Raw genomic sequence first — 19,790 nt, 5'->3', positions numbered from 1 at the left:
GAGATGGACATCATACTCTGCATCACAGAGGTTTAACCAGCAAGTTTTCACTAACTAATAAAAGCACCCAGAGAGCCATTGAGGGTTAGATACCTAGCTCAAGAGCACCTCAGCCATGAACGCTGAGGAAGGAGAAAGTGCTGATCCTTTACAACAAACCAGCGACCTCCTGGGCCCAAGCACATTTCTTTAACCTCAGTCCTGATACAGGGTCTTATTATCAGGCTGATAGCAGAAAATGCTGCACTGAATATTAGAGAAGGGGGAAAACAAACAAACCCAACCTGAGGCACCACAGAATTGATTCACAAAAGCTAAAGCAAGCAAAGTAGCTCCAATGATAATCAAATAATCAAACTCCTGCTGTTTCTACCGCTGGTTTGTCAACAAGAGGAGGATGGGTTCCTCTCAAGGTTTCTTCCTGTTGATCGGAGGGAGTTTTTCCTTGCCACTGTCACCACTGGCTTGCTCAATAGAGGTCCGGACCTGCATCTCTGTAAAGCTGTTTAGTGATAACATCTGTAGTGAAAAACGCTATATAAACAAAACTGAAACTGAAATGACGGCACAGCCGAACGGTCTACTGTTAACAGAACAAAGAGATGCCAAGCAGGACCTGCATTTAATATGACCCTTTTCATTTTTGCACCTAATCATGATCCTGTTAGGTTGAGTGGCTTTAATACAAACGGCCTACTTTGAAACTTAGAAGTTTAAGATAAATAAACAAATAAATAAACACATAAATAAATAAATAAATAAATAAATACTGGATCTGTCTCAGCAGACACTCAGGTTTTCAAGATTGGAAAAGAAAAGGTAACATCAAACCGCCTCTATTTGTATCTGAAAGATTTCTTTCAGAGGCATTAAATAATAAAAGTCACAAACTCCTGTTTAGAAAAATAAATACATAAAAAGTAACACCACCTCCACTTCCACAAATCACCATCTTGGATCTTTATTATGGAATTTCAATCATACGTCACAAAATGAGACCGGGCTCATATGTAGAATAAGACTCTTCAGCCAGGACGGTCCTGTCCGCTTGCTGGAATGTTTGGAATTCCCTCCACTCCCTCCCAAAAAAAAAGAAAAAAAAAAAAAAGAAAAAAAGGAGGTGGCATTCCTAGCGTCCTAAATCTACAGGCTTACTACTCCACGGAAGCCCTGTTGCTTCCCGGTCCAGACTGACGGATCAGATATCCAAACATCCTGTAATTATTTTTCTAATCCTGCACTGTGGGACACAAGCTGCAAAAACACAGCAGATACACAAACCAAACGCAAGCATGCAACTAATCAATGCACCCAACATTACAGTTACACTGAATTCTACAATTTGTGGGAGTTCAGTTCGGCAAAGCAAAGGAGATTACAAATACATGCGGGAGTCTTCTGGTGTCTGAGTTACATCATTTGCAGACTGAAAGGGGAGACAGGAAACCATTAGACACTCAGCAAACACTTTATTAGGAACACCTGCACGTCACTGCCAGTCGTGTAGCATTAATCACATTAATCATCAGAACTGAGAAGAATGTGATCTACAGTTGAGTGTTGAATGACTGTTGGTGCCAAACAGACTAGTGGATTAGCTAGTATTTCTAGAACTGCTGATCTCCTGCAATTTTCAGTACAGTACTCCCTAGAGATGAAGCTGCCTTACTGAGAGGCCGTCAGAGTGGTCTGAACTGCCAGAAAGTCTACAGAAACTCAGAGGAGCACTCTGTATACTGTGCTGAGCAAAACAGCATCTCAGAATGCAAAAGACCACAGAAAACTGAGGCTGCAGTGAACTTAATCTCACCAAACTGAGCAGAAGACTAAGACTATAAAAAAAAATTGCAGACTGGTCTGATGACCATCAAGGCACACAGCTGGTGGGGTCGGAATATTGCACCAAAAGCATGAATCCTGTGAAGTTGTTTTGAGAGCAAAAGGAGGCCCTACCCAGAAGGTCAGAAAGTGGAAGTACAGTGCCGGGACAGTCTGTGGCATACATGTAACAGACCCAAGATGGAGAAGCGAGGAATCAATCCGGGCTTGATCGTTTTGCTCTTTCCAAGTTGTATGGACGCCTTTATACTGATGAGCAAAAGTGAGAACCTCTTGAAACTTTTCTCCATGACGTTTTAAAGCTACGAACAGGAATTCGTCACATCCTACCACACCAAGGGCTGGACATTGTCATTTGGTTCTTGGAAGTCACAGACTGAATTCTGTCAATATTACCAAGCACCAACAAGAACATGCTAAAACTTGATGTTTCCATTTGTCTTTGAACGTTCAAGTCCTAAGCCACCGAAAATGGCCAACCTCAATGACTTCATTTATTCTAGCAATTATCATTTTCACACAGAACTATTCCTGTAATGACCAACCATTGACCAACACCTATAAATCATAGAAAAAGAAGCAATGTTAGAAGACTCTATTTTTCCCCTCCATTTTTCTTAAGTATATTTTCTTCATCGTCAGGATTTCACATTAAAACAGATGTGCAGATGATGGTTGTTCTACCAGCCAATGAAATGCTAGCTCTCATGCAGACGACTCAAGACGACTGTAAAATGGTAATAGTGTAATACCAGCTCTAAATCATACCCCACCGAGAAACAAAACAAGAGAACCCTGTGGTGTTTGTGTTCAGCGGTCAGCTAATGCAATTTGCAATGTGAATAACACGGTCTCTCCCACCACACAGCCTGCCAACGCCTCTCTTCACCATTTAGGAAATTCAATGCCAGGCTTACAGCGTAGTTACTGTGAAAACCCTGATTACAATGGAACACGTCATGTAGAGAGCATGGCTGAATGTCATTTCCTGCATTCTTGGTAGCCTCAATTACACACCGAAATGCTTAGGTGGAAGGCTCCGAATTAAAGCATTTGACTTTGTAAGCTGGGTGGGAAAGCTGGAGAAAATCTCGACATCTAACACAGAGCGCTTTGTGTGTCCTGCTCCCCAGCGAACGCCGGGGGCAAGGACTGCGACATGCTTCATTTTCTTTTCAAAATACACTCAAAAAGTCACTCATGTGGCTCCACTGATCAACAGTCTAGGAGCTCACCATGGACTAGGGACACAGTAACAGTAACCACACACACACACACACACACACACACACACACACACACACACACACATATATATACTTACTTGTTGTCCAGTCTAAGACTAAGTGTAAAGATGGGAGGAGTGTGGTGTGGTATGTACATAGTATGACTGTGGTGAAGTAAAGTGCTGGTTGTTTGCAGACAAACAAAACAATTACATTAATTAATAGAATGACTGTACGACACAATGCACTGTGATATCCCACATTATCCTATATTTGCATAGTGAGGTTTTGATGCACTGTTACATCACATTCTATAACAATCTAACTGGCTTACCCAACAAAAACATCAATTAAAATGCAACTTGTCTTTGAAATTGCTGTCAGTCATTGCTGTTCTCAGCAATACATTAGTACTGTAATGTTTTTAATATTATATTTTTATTATATTAAATTATTTTGAAATAGATATATGATTTATTGAATAGGCTTCCCCCACCAAAACAAAACAAAACAAAAAATTATACAACAATATTAGGAAGGGAGCACTATACCATGAAATACTGGAAGTGGTGTGTTGTGGTCATACTTCTAAATGCTAGCCCTGATAAACAAACCATGGACTGAACTGCAGACTTCAGTTGCTTTTGTTGGTGAATGTTTATCATCTTAACAACACGTGACATTTGTTTTGAAATATGGGAATATGTTATGCAATACAGATTTCACTTGATTACTAAAAAAAAAAAAAAAAGGAGCAGTTCTCCTACTGGAAGTTGGTAAAGACAGCTGCATTGTTAATTTTGGTGGGAGGATCCAAACAACGGCCAGTGGTCTTAACAGTGCATGGCAAGTTGAAAGTCATAAATAGGCAAATAAATAGGCCTGTTACAGCTGCTTGATCACAATTTTTGGGGAATCAGTTGTTTTAAGGCAAATAAAGGTAAATAAATGTTGGTAAATAAATAACTAACTGAATAAATAAATAGTTTGCTTAGCTGTTTCCAATCACCAGTTACTAAGCCACAAAGAGTGACAGCTAGGGGGTTCAGGTGATTTGTCCAAGTCTAAGTAAATAGTAAATAATGCTGGTTTACATAATTCAACGCCTCAGAAAGTCCTCAATACACAGGCTGAAAACTACCTGTCGAAATGCTGGTTTGGGTGGAGAGCCATCCCACCCAAACACTGCGGCTTTTCCTTCATTTCTCACTCTACCAGGGGCCGAGCTTTATTTGGTCAGCTGCCGGCAGCAGCACATCCTTGAGGGAAACCCTGAACTTGGCAGTTTTATTCCCCTCAACTAGAACAAGCACATTTTTGAAACCAAATAGCTTCGGTCTGTTTTGACAATGTCAAGCAGAATGAAAAAGACCCAAGCTGCTTACACACAGGGAATGCTTTTGAACTGTTCTGAACTAAAAAACGCTCCATGAGATTCAATTCCACTTGGTTTTTTAAGGTGCTCACGCTGCAAGACATGCTGAAAGGGGACTATGGAATGCCATTAGAAACCTTTCAGCTGTCCAAGAAACCTCATGTCTGTCCAAGAAAAGCTGGGATGGAAAATTATTCGAATGAAAGAAAACCTTCCCAAGCGTGTTGAGTGATCACTGGCTCTGAACAAAGACCTGAACAATACTTTCCAGTAATGAAAGTGGGGTACATTAATCACGTGCCTACAAACACCTTTCCAAAGGCGGAAAAATGGAGCACAACGAAGTCCTGGATCCCAAAAGTCTCTACTAAATTAAATCCATCATTCAAGAATGTCTAATTATACAAACTGATACTAAAAATAAAAGAGATTTTACTGAACGTTTTAATCAGCAGCTCATCTGATCTAAACTGTAGGGCTGGATTATTCATACATACATACACAAAGATCTGATCGGTATCGGCTGATACTCAGCATTAAGAGGCGCCGTTTAGATTAAGGGCAAAATAACTTGATTGGGAAATCCGTAGTAAGAATAAGTAGTGGTCTTTCTTAAATCATAACTCTCTTTGAAACGGCTCACAAGATATCCTCTACTTTTTTTTTTTTTTAATAGAATAAAAAAAGACTTTACATAACTTTTTAAACAGTATTTTCTTGCATCTATTCTGATGAGGAGGTGTTTTTACTAAACTTTTACAGTTTTAAAAAATGTGTTTATAAGCCAAGACTTCCGTACAGTACTATATGAGCTCATAAATTAGTGACATTTCATCGTCAAGCCAAAAAAGTAGTCCCCAAATTTTTGACTTTCACTTTTTGATGAGATGTGAATCTGGTAGATGTTCTTTACACTGCATCAGAAGTTCATGATGAATAAAATTTGAATAAAAGCCGTTTACATTGACGTCCAGCATACGGCAGGACGTCAACCACTGTATTTGTACTGTAAACAAACAAACAAACAGCAGGACACACCCCATAACCATACTGGACAGAGATCCCACTGTATCAAACTGACTGAGAATCGTTACACCCCTAAAGATGATACAGTGTGAGCATTGTGATCACACGGTCCTATAACCCAACTGTGTTAGATATTCAAATAAATGTTAACCCACGTTCCTCACTAACAGGGTCAGCCTGACTGAGGTCAGTACCTCGCACCAGCTACTCCATGACCGATATGACCTGCTCTGCTAACAGTAAGAGCTCCCCCTCCCCCAAAATTCCTGAAAACCTCCTCCAGATGTGCTCCTGCTCACATACCTTACAATCACATACAGTCTAGCAGTACGTCCCGGCACTTCATCTAAACATAGATAGCTCAGAGACCTCCCCGTAACCCAACCTTCATTTCCTTCTTCTTCCCAACACCCATTCATTTTTAACTCTGTAGAGATAAAATACCAGCGTATTGCATCGCCGTCTCAAAGGATTTCTTACTCGCAAGTGGATGGATGGGCTGCCCCATGTGGCGCAGTGCCTAGAGCACAAAGGTAGACGCAAGTTTATTTACATAGTTTGACGTTGGCCAGATGTGGAGATAGAGGGGGAGGGAGAGGGGAGGTTTTAAAGAAAAACAACCCACTGCCCCTGCCATTACCCAGCCTGCCCCTCATGCCACACACACACACACACACACACACACACACACACACACACACACACACACACACACACCAGATGTGTACGTTTCTGATCTATACGTTAGACAGAGCTGCAGCTGTGGCACACGTGACCTTCCGCATGGAAATAGCTCAAACTTGCTGAGAGTTTGCAGTTCAGCTAATAAGCAGCACTGCATTTTTGGAGATTCCTGCAGCCCAAAACACTGAGGTGATTAAATGTGGTTAAATACATCCAATCATGAGCATCTGACCCGGATAGTGGTCATTATTTTAACAAAATAGGTCAAAATGTCTGACCAAATAAGTAAAATGCATAAAAAAGGCACTAATTGGACAAAATAAGTGAACACTGACACTTCTTATTCCTAATCCAAATGTTAAAGGGTAATGACACTTGCTTTACATATTCTTATATAAAAAGCCAGAATTAAAATAAATAAATAAATAAAGACAAGTACCTTAAGTTCCTTGTTTTAGGGGGAAATGATTCAGTGACACACACACACACAAAAAAACAATTTCATTAAACTGAACTCACTGACATAAAAAGTAGGGTGCACATGCTTCACTTGCTCAGTTAGTTAGGCGCCCATGTAAGAAAGCTGAACCAAACTGTTGTCAGATTTACTTGGTAAGTGTTTGAGGAGTCAACTATAATTAAATTACACTTTATTTACATGTCAAATCATAAAGGAACATCTTTCTAAAATGTTCCTTGATTTACTGTTTAGCCTCATTGTTTTTGGCAATACAGGCAAGTTACTACGCTGCTGTGTGTGTGTGTGTGTGTGTGTGTGTTTCTACAAAGGCTGGGTAAAGCAGTAGCAAATGATGTAGACATGACTTAAACCCATAACTTGTGTTGCTTCTTCTACTTGCATTAGTTACACATAACTACATGAGGCAGAACGCAGTAGTATGTGATTAACCTGAATGCATTGAGAACGCCAAGAAATTGCAACTGTACATGTAAGTGCAGCTTCAACTGCAACTCTCATTGTGTTTTGCTATGACATGAATCGATTTACTAGATTCAGAAATGCATCAGAAGTGAATCATTCATAGTATGATTCATACAGATTTGACACAGATTTTAAAAAAAAATATTAAAAAAGTTGTTTTTGTTATAGAGCAGGCATGGCAAGCTGCTAAAAAAAAGATCCCTTTAAAGCAACGATTTAGAGATTTAACGATTTAAAAGATTTAGTCATTGGTAAATTTGGTCATAGAGAAACCATATAATCAGCTACTGAAAATCATGATCAGTGCATCCCCATCATGTTTACATGTGATCGCCATGTGGAGGCATGGCTGAGAAAGGTTAAGGAGTAATGCCCATCTGAAACATCTCCCTCATAACAGCCCTCTGATTGAATCCTACGCAAGTCACTGAGTACAGCCTCTCTTTTGTTCCTCAGGTCACATGTGGAGAGAGAAAGCCGTATACGTCCTTTCCTAGAACAAGAGCAGCATGGGAACAACAAACCCAGAAAACCAATGATCCCAAACAGAAACAGCAGTCAGACAGGATGAGCCCGGCCACAGCGGCATATTCAAGTCACTGTCCACAGCCCTGCGTTTCCTTTAACGGTTGTGCAACACAGTCACACACAAACGTATTTAAGTGAATGGCCCAAATGAGGAGTGTCCAGCCCAGTTTGGTGATTTCTACCTTAAAATACACCCACTAAACTTCAACAGAATGTTTTGCATAATTAAATGGCTACAGTATGAAGGGCCATTCAGAATGGTTTGAGGAGACCTTCTCCGTACTCCAAAAAAGTTCAGACCTGATTACATTGGTCATGTAAAGAACCAGACGTCTGAAGATTTTATTGTCTCTAAACGGTCACTTTTAATAATGTATTACCCAGAACAGCTAGGAATATGCTGCCAAATGATGGACACATTGTTTTGAGAAGCTTTGGGCCACCATAATGGATTGAAAATGAATCAATCAGCCATACAGTGCTAATGGTATGACACTGTTCCAGAACGTGGCAGCCTTTTTTTAGGGGGAGGTTTTTATTAATCTAATCTGACCTTTCTTGAATTTGGTAACGATAAGCCTCCTCCTCAAAAGTGTTCCTGACCGGAATAGATATTGTAAAGGGGTTAGAATTCTTTGATCATCTACCAGGTAGCATGTACCAAACTGTTGATTAAGCCACTCCCAACGTATCTGACATCTCAGATAGGCTTGTTTTTTCAGCCTAACGATGGCCTCCTTCATTTGCATCAAAACTTCTTTGGACCGCATATTCAAAGTTCCCATGAACACCTACCAAATGCAAATGTAACATTTTAACCAAAAACGTATGGATCTGATTGTATATGCAGATTGTTGCAAGAACCTGCAGCCACAGGATGCTCAAAAGGATACACCATATCACCATAGAAACATTGATGGATTACAGGATTCAGTCACATGTGGTAGCCTTCTGTAACATCACCACTCTAAAAGCCAACACAACAGAAACAAATATCAAACAATACTGAGAGACTGACCAACATTATTCACTCACACAAGCATGTGAAGGAATTGGCAGACCCTTGGTTACAGTGACCCCAAGCCAACAGGGCCAGCCTTTAGTGATGAAACCACAGAGTGGGCATCCATGATACACTCCCATGCTGATAGAGTCAAGATATAAGAGAGAGCTTCGTTTATTTTGGATCACGATCAAAATAGTAAAAGCACTTTGGAAGAACCTGTGAACTGATAAAAAGCATTTGCTCATCAGTTAAGAATTCAGTGTGCTTGAAGACACTGAACTTCCACGTCTCAGTGCAGATCTATTACGCAGTCAGTGAAGCTCGACTAGAAACAGCCTCCCTCTGGTCATAAATGAACTTTCTGCAGTCTGAAAGGCCAGCTAGATTGTAGAGCCTTTCATTTAATCCAGGCCACAGATGGTGGTGTTGAAAAACACTGAGTGTGGGTTGTGTGAAGCATGTAATCCTTCCTCATTATGCCAACATGCCGGCCCACTGTACCGTAGCCAAGCTAATAAGCTGTATTCTGTATCTGGCAACTGCAGCAAGCTTCATTGACCATACTGTCGAGGGACTCACTGTAAAGTTCTGACATTTGCAGCTACTTTGTTCTGCTTGGATCAGGAAGGAGGAATAAGCAGAGCATTTTTTCCATGAGGAGAATGACAAGAGTACAAGTCAATACAAGCATCCAAATGTTCACTGAAAACTAAATACTCCAGGAATGTGAAGACAGGTGAGGAGCTATGGCCAACGTATTGTCACTGTCAAATAAATAAATTTTACATATACTGTGTGAATATTTTAACAAAGAATGACCCAGCAGAGAAGTCCCAAACTTAACTGGGGGAAAAGTAATTACTGTGATGTCTTCAATTAAATTAATCAGCAATGGACAGATGTTTAGATTCGGCTGATTTAGTAGAAGATTGTCAGACACCAAAACACTGTGCTGAAATGTCCTCTCTTTATAACTCATTCTACTGCATCCAGAACATCTACAAACAAACATCATACACTATATGTCCAAATGTTCGCAGACAACCCTTCTAATGAATGCATTCAGCTACAATTGCACACACACTAGCTTGTCTAATGACTAATGCCAGGAGAGGTGGGCTAAAGGGGTATAAAGCTCCCACCACTGAGCTTTGGAGCAGTGGACCTGTGTTCTCTGAAATGGTGGTGCTCCATCCAACACTTTTGGGAGACGTTTTGAGATAGTTGGTGGATGCGGTGGGTTGGTGTTTATCCAACATTCTGACTTCACTATTGTTCTTATCCCGGAATGCAATCAAATCCACACAGCAATGCTCCAACATTTAACAAAGCCCTCTTCCCTGGAAAGTACAGACAGTTACTCCAACAAAAGCAGGATCAACTTTTTTTAATGCTCTTGATTTTAGAGGAAACAATGAATGAGCAGGTGTCCCAATACTTTTGCCTATACAGCGCATTTCTCTGCAATACTAATCCAGGTAGATGGAGTATCAATTTCAGCATCAGTATTAGCACTTGTGTATAGATATGCACACGGAAAACAGTGGGTGGGGTAACACAGTAGGAAGCAAAACTTCACCTTTGTGGCAGATTGGGGTTGGATTCCCTCGCTGGACAAGCACAGCATACTCCTCCAATAAGAGTCACTGGGCAGGACGCCTGATGCTACCTTCGCCCACCTGCGTAACTTCGTTCAAAAGCTTGCTCTGGTTAGGATGGTCAGCCAAATGCCATACATCTAAATAATGGATATCAGAATGATCCTGATGTCCAAATCTGTGCACCTTCATGAAAACCCAAAGAGTTTTGAGGTACCTACTGAGGCACCTACTGCCAGGCTGTAGCTGAAACCACCTTAATGGATGAAACCAAAGACCAAACACAAACTGGAATCTGAAAATGCATGCATTATCCACCCCTAAGAAAAACCTTGCATGTCAAAAGTTTGAGAACAGCCAGCTCTCTTTCTGGTAAGTGCAAAAGCTTCGATGCATGTTTCATTGTTCCAGAGCACGACACATCGTCGACCAACAAACTGGGTTACACAAGCTTTAAGAAAAAACTGTAAAGACGATACCGTCTCTACTTAAGAAAGTCCAGCCTCTCTGTAAGGCCCTCAAACCAGCTTTAACCCAGACACATATGGAACCTATTCTCTTAACAATTTTAAGCAAACGCAGAGCATATGTCAAAAAGCCATTCACTGTTATAAAGGTTATATAGTATTATATAATATAACACTATATAAAGTTGCTCCTCAGCCTCTGCATAACCTGTGTGTGCCTGTTTGTGTGAGAAGAAGGGGGAAAGGCTGGAGGTGGTGCATAGGTAGAAGTGCATGCATGTATAAACATATATACAAACATAATATATATACACACACACATACACACACACTTCTACCTATGCACCACCTCCAGCCTTTCCCCCTTCTTTTCACACAAACAGGCACACACAGGTTATGCAGAGGCTGAGGAGCAACCTCAAGGGGTAAACTTTAGTTCTGGACTTTGCTTGATTCTCCCCACCTTACACCCCTAAAAGTACCTATCCGAAAGCTAGACAGAAACCCAAGGGGACTCATTCCACCCAAAGGAAGCTTGGCTACAATGTCTGCACAAAACCCAGGTCAAAGCCCGGCTGTTGGTTGTGTGATTGAGACTGTGTGAATGGATACATGTGAACCACTAGCCACAGACAACAGGACAAACTACCGCATAAGGCTCGAACCCTGGATCACTTTTTAAGAGAGTCTACTCGACCCAAAACACCTGTTTACTATTAATAATGATCGACGACTGAGAGAACAAGGGGTCTGGGGTTAGATGCCGTTAGCGAGGGGTCCCCTTGTTCCCCTGTTCTTCCTGTGTGTAATTACAAATTGCGCAGGTAAACCTAATCTGTGGCCTCGTCCATCTAAACGAATGACGCACAGTGGCAGAAGTACAGAGACAGAACTGTGCTTGGGTGCAAATAAGCTCCACTTTGCGCATTATCGCAACTCCAGACTCCCCAGACTCCCCAGTCCCCAAAAAAACGACTCACCCTTTCCTTTCTCAACTGGAGGAACTGCAAACCAGTAAATCCGCGTCAGGTGAGACAAACCCCTTTACTTTGACCGGCGCGTCTCTTCAAATGCACTCAATTTCCCCCGCGTCCTTCATAGTCAGTCAGCTCGGAGCAGTCTGAGGAGCAGTCACTCAACTGCAGTCTATTGAAAGTTGCGGAGTGCCCTTCTGCGCCTGCGCAGCTCAGAGCAGGGACAGGGGAACGTCCCGAGTTCTTAATTGAACACTGCGCATGCGCACTGTCCCACATACACTCTTCCCTTAATAAACAGTGACACTCATGTGACAATCACATTAGGAAGCTTTGCCGTTAAAACCTTTCAATAAGTAGGTAAGTCGTAAGGTCCTCTGTTTTAAGCCTGGAGGCTGCTGGTGGTATTTACAACAAGCGGTCAGTGACATTGTCAATTCAACGGCTCCCTCTGGTGGTCGTGTTGGATCAGTGTTTATTCACTAAATATTTGCACAGAACAGTATATAGCTACAGTATAGCAGATAAACTGTATACTATACAAGCTAATATTCTGTCTATTCAGAGAAGAGGTGGAAGGAGAGAGAGAGAGAAGAGGTGGAAGGAGAGAGAGATGAGGTGGAAGGAGAGAGAGAGAGAGATGAGGTGGAAGGAGAGAGAGGAGGTGGAAGGAGAGAGAGAGGGGGTGGAAGGAGAGAGAGAGAGAGAAGAGGTGGAAAGAGAGAAGAGGTGGAAGGAGAGAGAGAGAGAAGAGGTGAAAGGAGAGAGAGAGGAGGTGGAAGGAGAGAGAGAGGAGGTGGAAGGAGAGAGAGAGGGGGTGGAAGGAGAGAGAGAGAGAGAAGAGGTGGAAAGAGAGAAGAGGTGGAAGGAGAGAGAGAGAGAAGAGGTGAAAGGAGAGAGAGAGGAGGTGGAAGGAGAGAGAGATGAGGTGGAAGGAGATAGAGAAAGGAGGTGGAAGGAGAGAGAGAGGAGGTGGAAGGAGAGAGAGAGAAGAGGTGGAAGGAGAGAGAGAGATGAGGTGGAAGGAGATAGAGAAAGGAGGTGGAAGGAGAGAGAGAGGAGGTGGAAGGAGAGAGAGAAAGGAGGTGGAAGGAGAGAGAGAGGAGGTGGAAGGAGAGAGATAAGAGGTGGAAGGAGAGAGAGAGGAGAGGTGGAAGGAGAGAGAGAGAAGAGGTGGAAGGAGAGAGAGAGATGAGGTGGAAGGAGAGAGAGAGGAGAGGTGGAAGGAGAGAGAGAGAGGAGGTGGAAGGAGAGAGAGAGATGAGGTGGAAGGAGAGAGAGAGAGAAGAGGTGGAAGGAGAGAGAGAGAAGAGGTGGAAGGAGAGAGAGAGAGAGAGGAGGTGGAAGGAGAGAGAGAGATGAGGTGGAAGGAGAGAGAGAGGGGTGGAAGGAGAGAGAGAGAAGAGGTGGAAGGAGAGAGAGAGAGAGGAGGTGGAAGGAGAGAGAGAAGGGTGGAAGGAGAGAGAGATGAGGTGGAAGGAGAGAGAGAGAGAGGAGGTGGAAGGAGAGAGAGAAGGGTGGAAGGAGAGAGAGATGAGGTGGAAGGAGAGAGAGAGAGGAGGTGGAAGGTATACATACATGTCTGCCATATGTTTTCACCCCTCAACAATTCCTCAACAAACTCGCCACCCCATAAATATTTTTCTAGATTCGCCCATGGGCACATCCTAAAGCAGTTGGTACACCAGCCAACAGATCCACGTGCTGTTTTCTACCCAGTTAGCAGAAATACTCAATAAATATTTTGTGTGTGTAAGGTGTGAATCCCAACACTGAATTAAAATATCAGAACACGTGACTGAAAGGTGTGGTCTCATTGCCTGTGTGTTAAAGAATGTCTACTCTTAGTTTTGGTTTTCGCAGAGAGCGCAGAGCTGTTTATGGGAGAAAAGAAAGCCATTCCGAGACAGACAGAAGAGGGGCACAAACAGCGGGCAGAGCCCAAACGTCCTGAAAAAGAACTTTGCCGACTGATGAATCTGTGCATTAAGATGAGTTTAGGTAACATGGGAATCTCTCCTCATTAGTAGCGCTGTGTGTTGGTGGTGGTTCATACTGGTGGTGTACTTCAGCGCACAAGACGCGTAGAAACTCACAGAAAGCGGAAAATGCGTAAAAGCGCACCAGACGCGTAAAACGCACGAAATGCGTAAAAGCGCACCAGACGCGTAAAAACGCACGAAATGCGTAAAAACGCACGAAATGCGTAAAAGCGCACCAGACGCGTAAAAGCGCACCAGATGCGTAAAAACGCACGAAATGCGTAAAAGCGCACCAGACGCGTAAGGGGGGAACCAGACGCGTAAAAGCGCACCAGAGGCGTAAAAGCGCACCAGAGGCGTCAAAGCGCACCAGAGGCGTAAAAGCACGCACCGTGCGTAAACGGCTCGGAGAGCGCTCAGACTGAAAAAACAACAGTTGTAGAAAAAAACAACCACGTGACATAATCTCATGTAGATAAATTATAATATATGAATCTGATTAAAGGATCCGGAACCTGTCATCCTGGACCGGCAGTCTTTTTAGCACATTTAAACGAACTTCTAATCTACATTTTAAAGTGCACTTAAAATGTCACTCAGTCTGGAAAAACACACTCCTGCAGATCACGCGAGGTTCCCTTCCTTTACTTCTCTTTACTTTTTCTAGACGGCGTTTGGGATGTGCCGGTTGATGTGCTGGTTGATTTAGGATATGTTGGATGGTGAACAGACAGGGCTCTTTAGAGGATAGAGAATTCTAACTCATAACCTTGCAGATCTTTTCTTTAGAGTAATTACAGATAAAGCCAGACTGTGCTAAATACAGTTTCCCATACCATCAAAAGACTTGGAAACTTGGAAAAGGAAGAGGTCAGACAGACCCAAATCCATAACAGCATCAAGATCTAAGTTTCTGAGAGTCAACAGCTTTGTATGACAGCACTTTGTAGCTCAGCTGAACACTGGACCGAGACAGCAAACACATGTTTGGCAGCATTTGCTTCCCTTTTGGGTCATTTGTTTTTTATTGTGTTGCCGCAAGTGGTCGCTAGATGGCGCACAAACATACTACTCTTATTTCAACCACGTGCTTCTGGAGAGAACCGCTTCCTTGTATGGGAAATTTCCATTCCTGCCTTCACCACAGGTCATAAAGTAAACTTTAAAATTCTCATTTTATTTAAATCATTTAATAGAGAGGATACCCTATATGCCAATGTGTTTTTTTTTCTTAGCATTGTTTAAGAAAATACACCTTAGAAACTCATATACTCAAAATTCTATAATATCAGCATTGGTGGTATATGAAATATGATAACAGGAGTTACATTTAAATTAAATATCATCACTTATTTTACTGTAGCAATCAAACCCCACTGTCTATGATGTTCAGGGCTGTTTACTTTTATACATCCTGCAGTTCAACTTTTAGTGATGGTACTGATAACAATGACCTTTTTGATCCGTCTTTGTATTGTCAGCCATCTGCTAATATAATTATTGTATGATTACATCATAAGGATTAGTCGATGGGAATTTGATTATGTCTGTGACTTATTAGCTCAGACTTTCGGTTCTGGAAGTACTTTTGTGACCATGGAAACCTGGCTCACAGCTAGTGCTCCTTGTCAAGGACAGATAAACCTCCATGTTTAAAATTACAGCAGTCACAGGTTGTGATCTGTCTGGGTCAAGTTGACCAGCTTTGAAGCGTGATGTGTAAATCAAGCTTCATGCAGCGGCAGCAGCTCAAGAGCTGTTGTATTTGAGGGGCGAAAAAAAAAGCCCTTAAATGTTCCCAGGTGAACCGAAGAGCAAGTTCAGAAAGTACAGAGTACAGCAATCCACTGAACACAAATTAGCGTTAGTGAGTTTGACGACAGCTGGAACATTGCTATTCTCCACAGCTTTTCTGTTGCACACGGTACTTAGTATTTAACAGAGCTAAAATACAATGTTTAAGACAGTAATCAGAGATCTATGCTCAGTATTCCATGTTCAGTATGCGTGTGGCTAGTGTGGTTCTGGATATGCATGATATACGTGCTGATTTTATTTAACTGGTCATTGCTCCAATAGTTCTCTTGCCACCATCAATTTGCAGCCAAGAACAGTCATTTTTAATAGCTCCTATCCAAGAAAGGGAGCTATGGTTTTTGATAGCTCCATTTCCACTTCACAATAGCATCAATTACAGTTGACTGGAGCAGCTCTAGCAGGCAGAAACGAACTTTTTGGAGAGGTGGCATTACATGATAGTATCCCATTGACATTGACTAAGCTCTTCAGTGAGCTCTCCGTTGTACTGAAGGAGACTGCATGACTTTTTATTAGATTTTATGCCTCTGTTAGCAGTGAGTGTAGCTGAAATGCATAAACCCGCTAATTAGAAGGGGTGTCCAAATCTGTTTGCCCTTCGTTTAACTACATGTGCGGGTGAAATGCCGCTAAAGTACATGTATTAACGTTTCATTCATTAAAAAATACAAAAAACAGTTTTCTCCATTCAATATTAGCTGTGAAGCTTCATGGCTTCTAGCCACATGACAAACATTGGACACCAAGCATGTCTTGGCTGATCAACTGGGCTTAGGGTAATACGCTCCACAGGCACGGAGCACAGAAATATTTTGTCTCAGCACCAGGTGGCTTAAGTCCTGACTCCTTGTATCTAACATAAGGAAGGGATTGGACCCTCATTAGAACAAACTGTTCTAGGTTTAGACTGTAGACCTTTTATTTAATCATTTTCTGTCCTGATCCCAGACATTCGCTGTCTTTTACGGCATCTGTTGCATAGCATGGCTGACAGCAGGTTAATTAACGGCTGTCAAGTCAGCATGCTCATTTCCAGCAGGGGGTTCCTAACCTACAAGGCCGCTGTTGGATCTGAATGATGTCTTTTACTTCTGTGTTAAAAAGACTGGAGATTTTTTTTTTAACACTGTGCGGCGGGAGGTATTGCTTATTGTCTGAGAACGCTGAGAGACACACCACACACCACACCAAAGGAACAAATGTATGTGAAGTATCTAGAATGTCAATGTAAGCTGCAGCATTAAGATTTCACAAAACCTTGAAAAACAGCCTCAGCCTCCTTTTGTTTCCTGCACCACTAGCTTTTACAGGTGGCAGTATGCAAGTAGCATTCTCCTGGCATCTGGCAAACCCAAAATCATCTGTCAGGTTGATAGTGGACAGTGATTCATCACTCCAGACAACATGCTTCTACTGCTCCATAATTCAATAGCTGATCCACACTAGACGATGCTTGGAATTGTGCATGGTGATCTTCAGTGCCGAACAATGGCTCCTACAGCTACGGCTAAGTTCATAAATGCCGTCGCTGGGCCAATAAACAATAATAACCAAAGAAGCACAACTGTCTACTGTAATGCTAGGTGCTTTAATAGTATGGAAGCAGTAAGCTAACTGTGGTGCACATAATCTTTTTGGCCTAACAAGTGACTGGAACCTGCTTGTACTGTGTCTCATATTCACAGAAGGTAATATAAATATAAAAATAATAAATAATATAAAATAATAATTATATATATATGTATATATATATATATATATATATATATATATATATATATATATATATATACATATATATATAATTATTATTTTTTATCTTCAGAGAGCTCTCCATTGTGCTCAAGGAGACAGCATGACTGATTTTATGCATCTGTTAGCAATGGGTGAGGCAGAAATAGCTAAACCTACTAATTAAGAGGGGTGTCCAAATACTTTTGGCAATGTAACATTTGACTTCTGAACAAAATGCCATAAAAAGCTAAACTACTCACTATGTGTGTGAGTGAAATGCTCCAAAGTACTTTTAATGGTGTTTCATTCATCAGCTAGGTGCTTATTCCTTTTTTTGCCTGCAGGCAGACAAATGACTCCTTAGCGACTTACCAACACACAGTGCAGTTCACCATAGATAGCCTATGGTTAGCAGCCTAATGCCCCGGTTTGAAAACAGAAGAGATATAACCATTTGATGTCCCCAGAACTATTCAGCTTTAATGCTTCTAAAAGGGAGTAGCTTTAAAAGCCTTCTAAAAAAGGAACCGTTGCAGACCCTGCAAATAACGTCCATGGCGTAGAAGGCCGCATGACATCTAATAATTATCCCTGGTGGCTGGGAGCTGGTAACGAGGAGGCCATAGCGCAGCAGGAAAGTGAGGTTAGAAGAGGCACTTTAGAGGCACCCACTGAAAAGACCCATCCATGGGTCCAGAGAGCAGCACTTAGCCAAAGGGCTGGGATAGACTTTGACTAGTTGAGAGAAACACAGTCACATTACTCTTTATTCAGTCACTGCCTCCATATCCTCTGGCTTTCTCATCACATCATGTACTGATGTTAAGCGAAGCTTTCAGTATTAATGTTAGAATCTTTAAAATACTGCTCGGAGTGTTGATAAAATGGATGCGCAAAGCCAATTTACTCAAATAGTCTTGCTAAAGAACTTGCTAAAGGGTTTTTTTTAGAGTCATGCTATAAAGGTAATCTTTAGTAACACATTACCACAAATTCCCTCAATAAACTAGTCCCAACCCCCGCAATTTGAATCCCACAATGGACCCAATGCTTTTACTACTGTATCAATACAACAGGTTCCCTGTTTCTTTAGTACTTACAAGAAAATGGCTGAAAGTAATGGCCAAAAGTATCTAGAATGCCATTGTATGTTAAAAACAGACCCCTATTCCAACTCCACTCAACAGTTGCAGTTGATACAGTGTACTGTTGTCAGTAATGCTCTCCTAGTGAGTTCAGAAATCCAGGTCCAAGCCCCCAGTTAGCAAGCCAAAGGCATCTGTGGGAAGGAAAGATTTGCCAACAGCAAGAGGAAGAAAGCTTGAGAGGAACTGAGATGAAGTGTGATGTGCTTTACGCCACTCCAGCCAAAGCTTGACACAATTATACATGCTGATCTCAGAGCAGCTGTTTGCAGCTGAAAACCCAGTGTTCTTTTGAAAAAAGTTATTTTAAAGGTTTTTAAAGGACAGACTCTCTATGGAATCTTCTATGGCAGGAGTAACCCATCTTGCATGCATAGGACCAGTGTGGCTGAAGGTTTTTACTCTGAATTAGTTGGAACAAGTTGGTTCTACTTGTTTAATTAGTTGGTCTCCAGATGGTCTTCAACAATGGATAATGGATGCTGCTGTTTTGCTGGAGTGAAAACCTGCAACCACATCAGCCTTTTGTGGACAAAATGATTGACCTTTGCTTTATAGTATCACCCCGAAGAACCTTTGTTGCTTGTTTTGGCATTTTTTTTTATTAGATGCGAACTTAACAGGCTGTACATCGCAATGCTTCCCTCAGATGAAGTCAAGTCAAGAAGGTTAGGACTGTCACGCACAGTCCAGTTATGCTGACGTAAGATCATGACGCGTACAGTTTGCGCTTGTTGGTTTGTCATGTAGCTGTAGGAGTGATTACAGACGAAGCCACTTATAGTGACCATCTATTCTCAATGGCCATTCGGATCACGGAGCCCAAACACAATACAGCCCTGAATGACTCATGACCCAGTGACTCATGACGCTTTATGCGTTCAGGATTCAAGTGGCTAAGATCCAATTGTAGTTTTTCCTTTTTCTTCATGTTTCCATTTCTCACCTCAGCATGTGCAGCAGGCCACATTTCCCCAACACCCTTAAGGCATATTTACGCTTAAGAACCCTGAAGGATAACACAGAGAGAATGAGGAGGAGCTTCTTTCCACAAGCCATCCGTGCCTTGAATGGGGACAGGGACTAGGACACTAAATCAAAGTATCTACATACACAAACTGGACCCTCACTCACTACAATACACAAACATGGCTCACGGAAAACACACTATGGACAATAATGAAAATATTTCTTTTTAACTCACACATACACTCACATACAGATAAATATGTACATATGTACAGTGAGTCCAAGAAGTATTTGATCCCTTGCTGATTTTCTTTGTTTGCCCACTAATAAAGACACTATCCTTCTGCACTTTTAATGGTAGATATATTCTAACATGGAGAGACAGAATATCAAGACAAAAATCCAGAATATAATTTTAAAGAATATATTTTAATTAATTTGTATTTCAATGAGGAAAATAAGTATTTGATCCCTCT

The 19,790-nt window shown here is 41.7% G+C and overlaps 1 protein-coding gene across 2 annotated transcripts in view; it reads right to left on the bottom strand.

The window, feature by feature from the left end:
* The window catches only part of ppfibp1a (PPFIA binding protein 1a), a 33,523-nt gene extending 21,686 nt beyond the window's left edge, over nucleotides 1-11,837 (bottom strand). For both annotated transcript variants that reach the window (XM_072673076.1, XM_072673077.1), the window contains exon 1: nucleotides 11,673-11,837. The gene's annotated coding sequence lies outside the window, so the exon portion shown is untranslated. The remainder of the gene's footprint in view (nucleotides 1-11,672) is intronic.
* Between the last annotated feature and the right edge of the window lie 7,953 nt (nucleotides 11,838-19,790).

Source organism: Salminus brasiliensis, chromosome 2 (genome assembly GCF_030463535.1).
Source record: "Salminus brasiliensis chromosome 2, fSalBra1.hap2, whole genome shotgun sequence".
Classification (NCBI taxonomy): Eukaryota; Metazoa; Chordata; class Actinopteri; order Characiformes; family Bryconidae; genus Salminus; species Salminus brasiliensis.
This window is presented reverse-complemented; position numbering and strand designations above follow the sequence as displayed.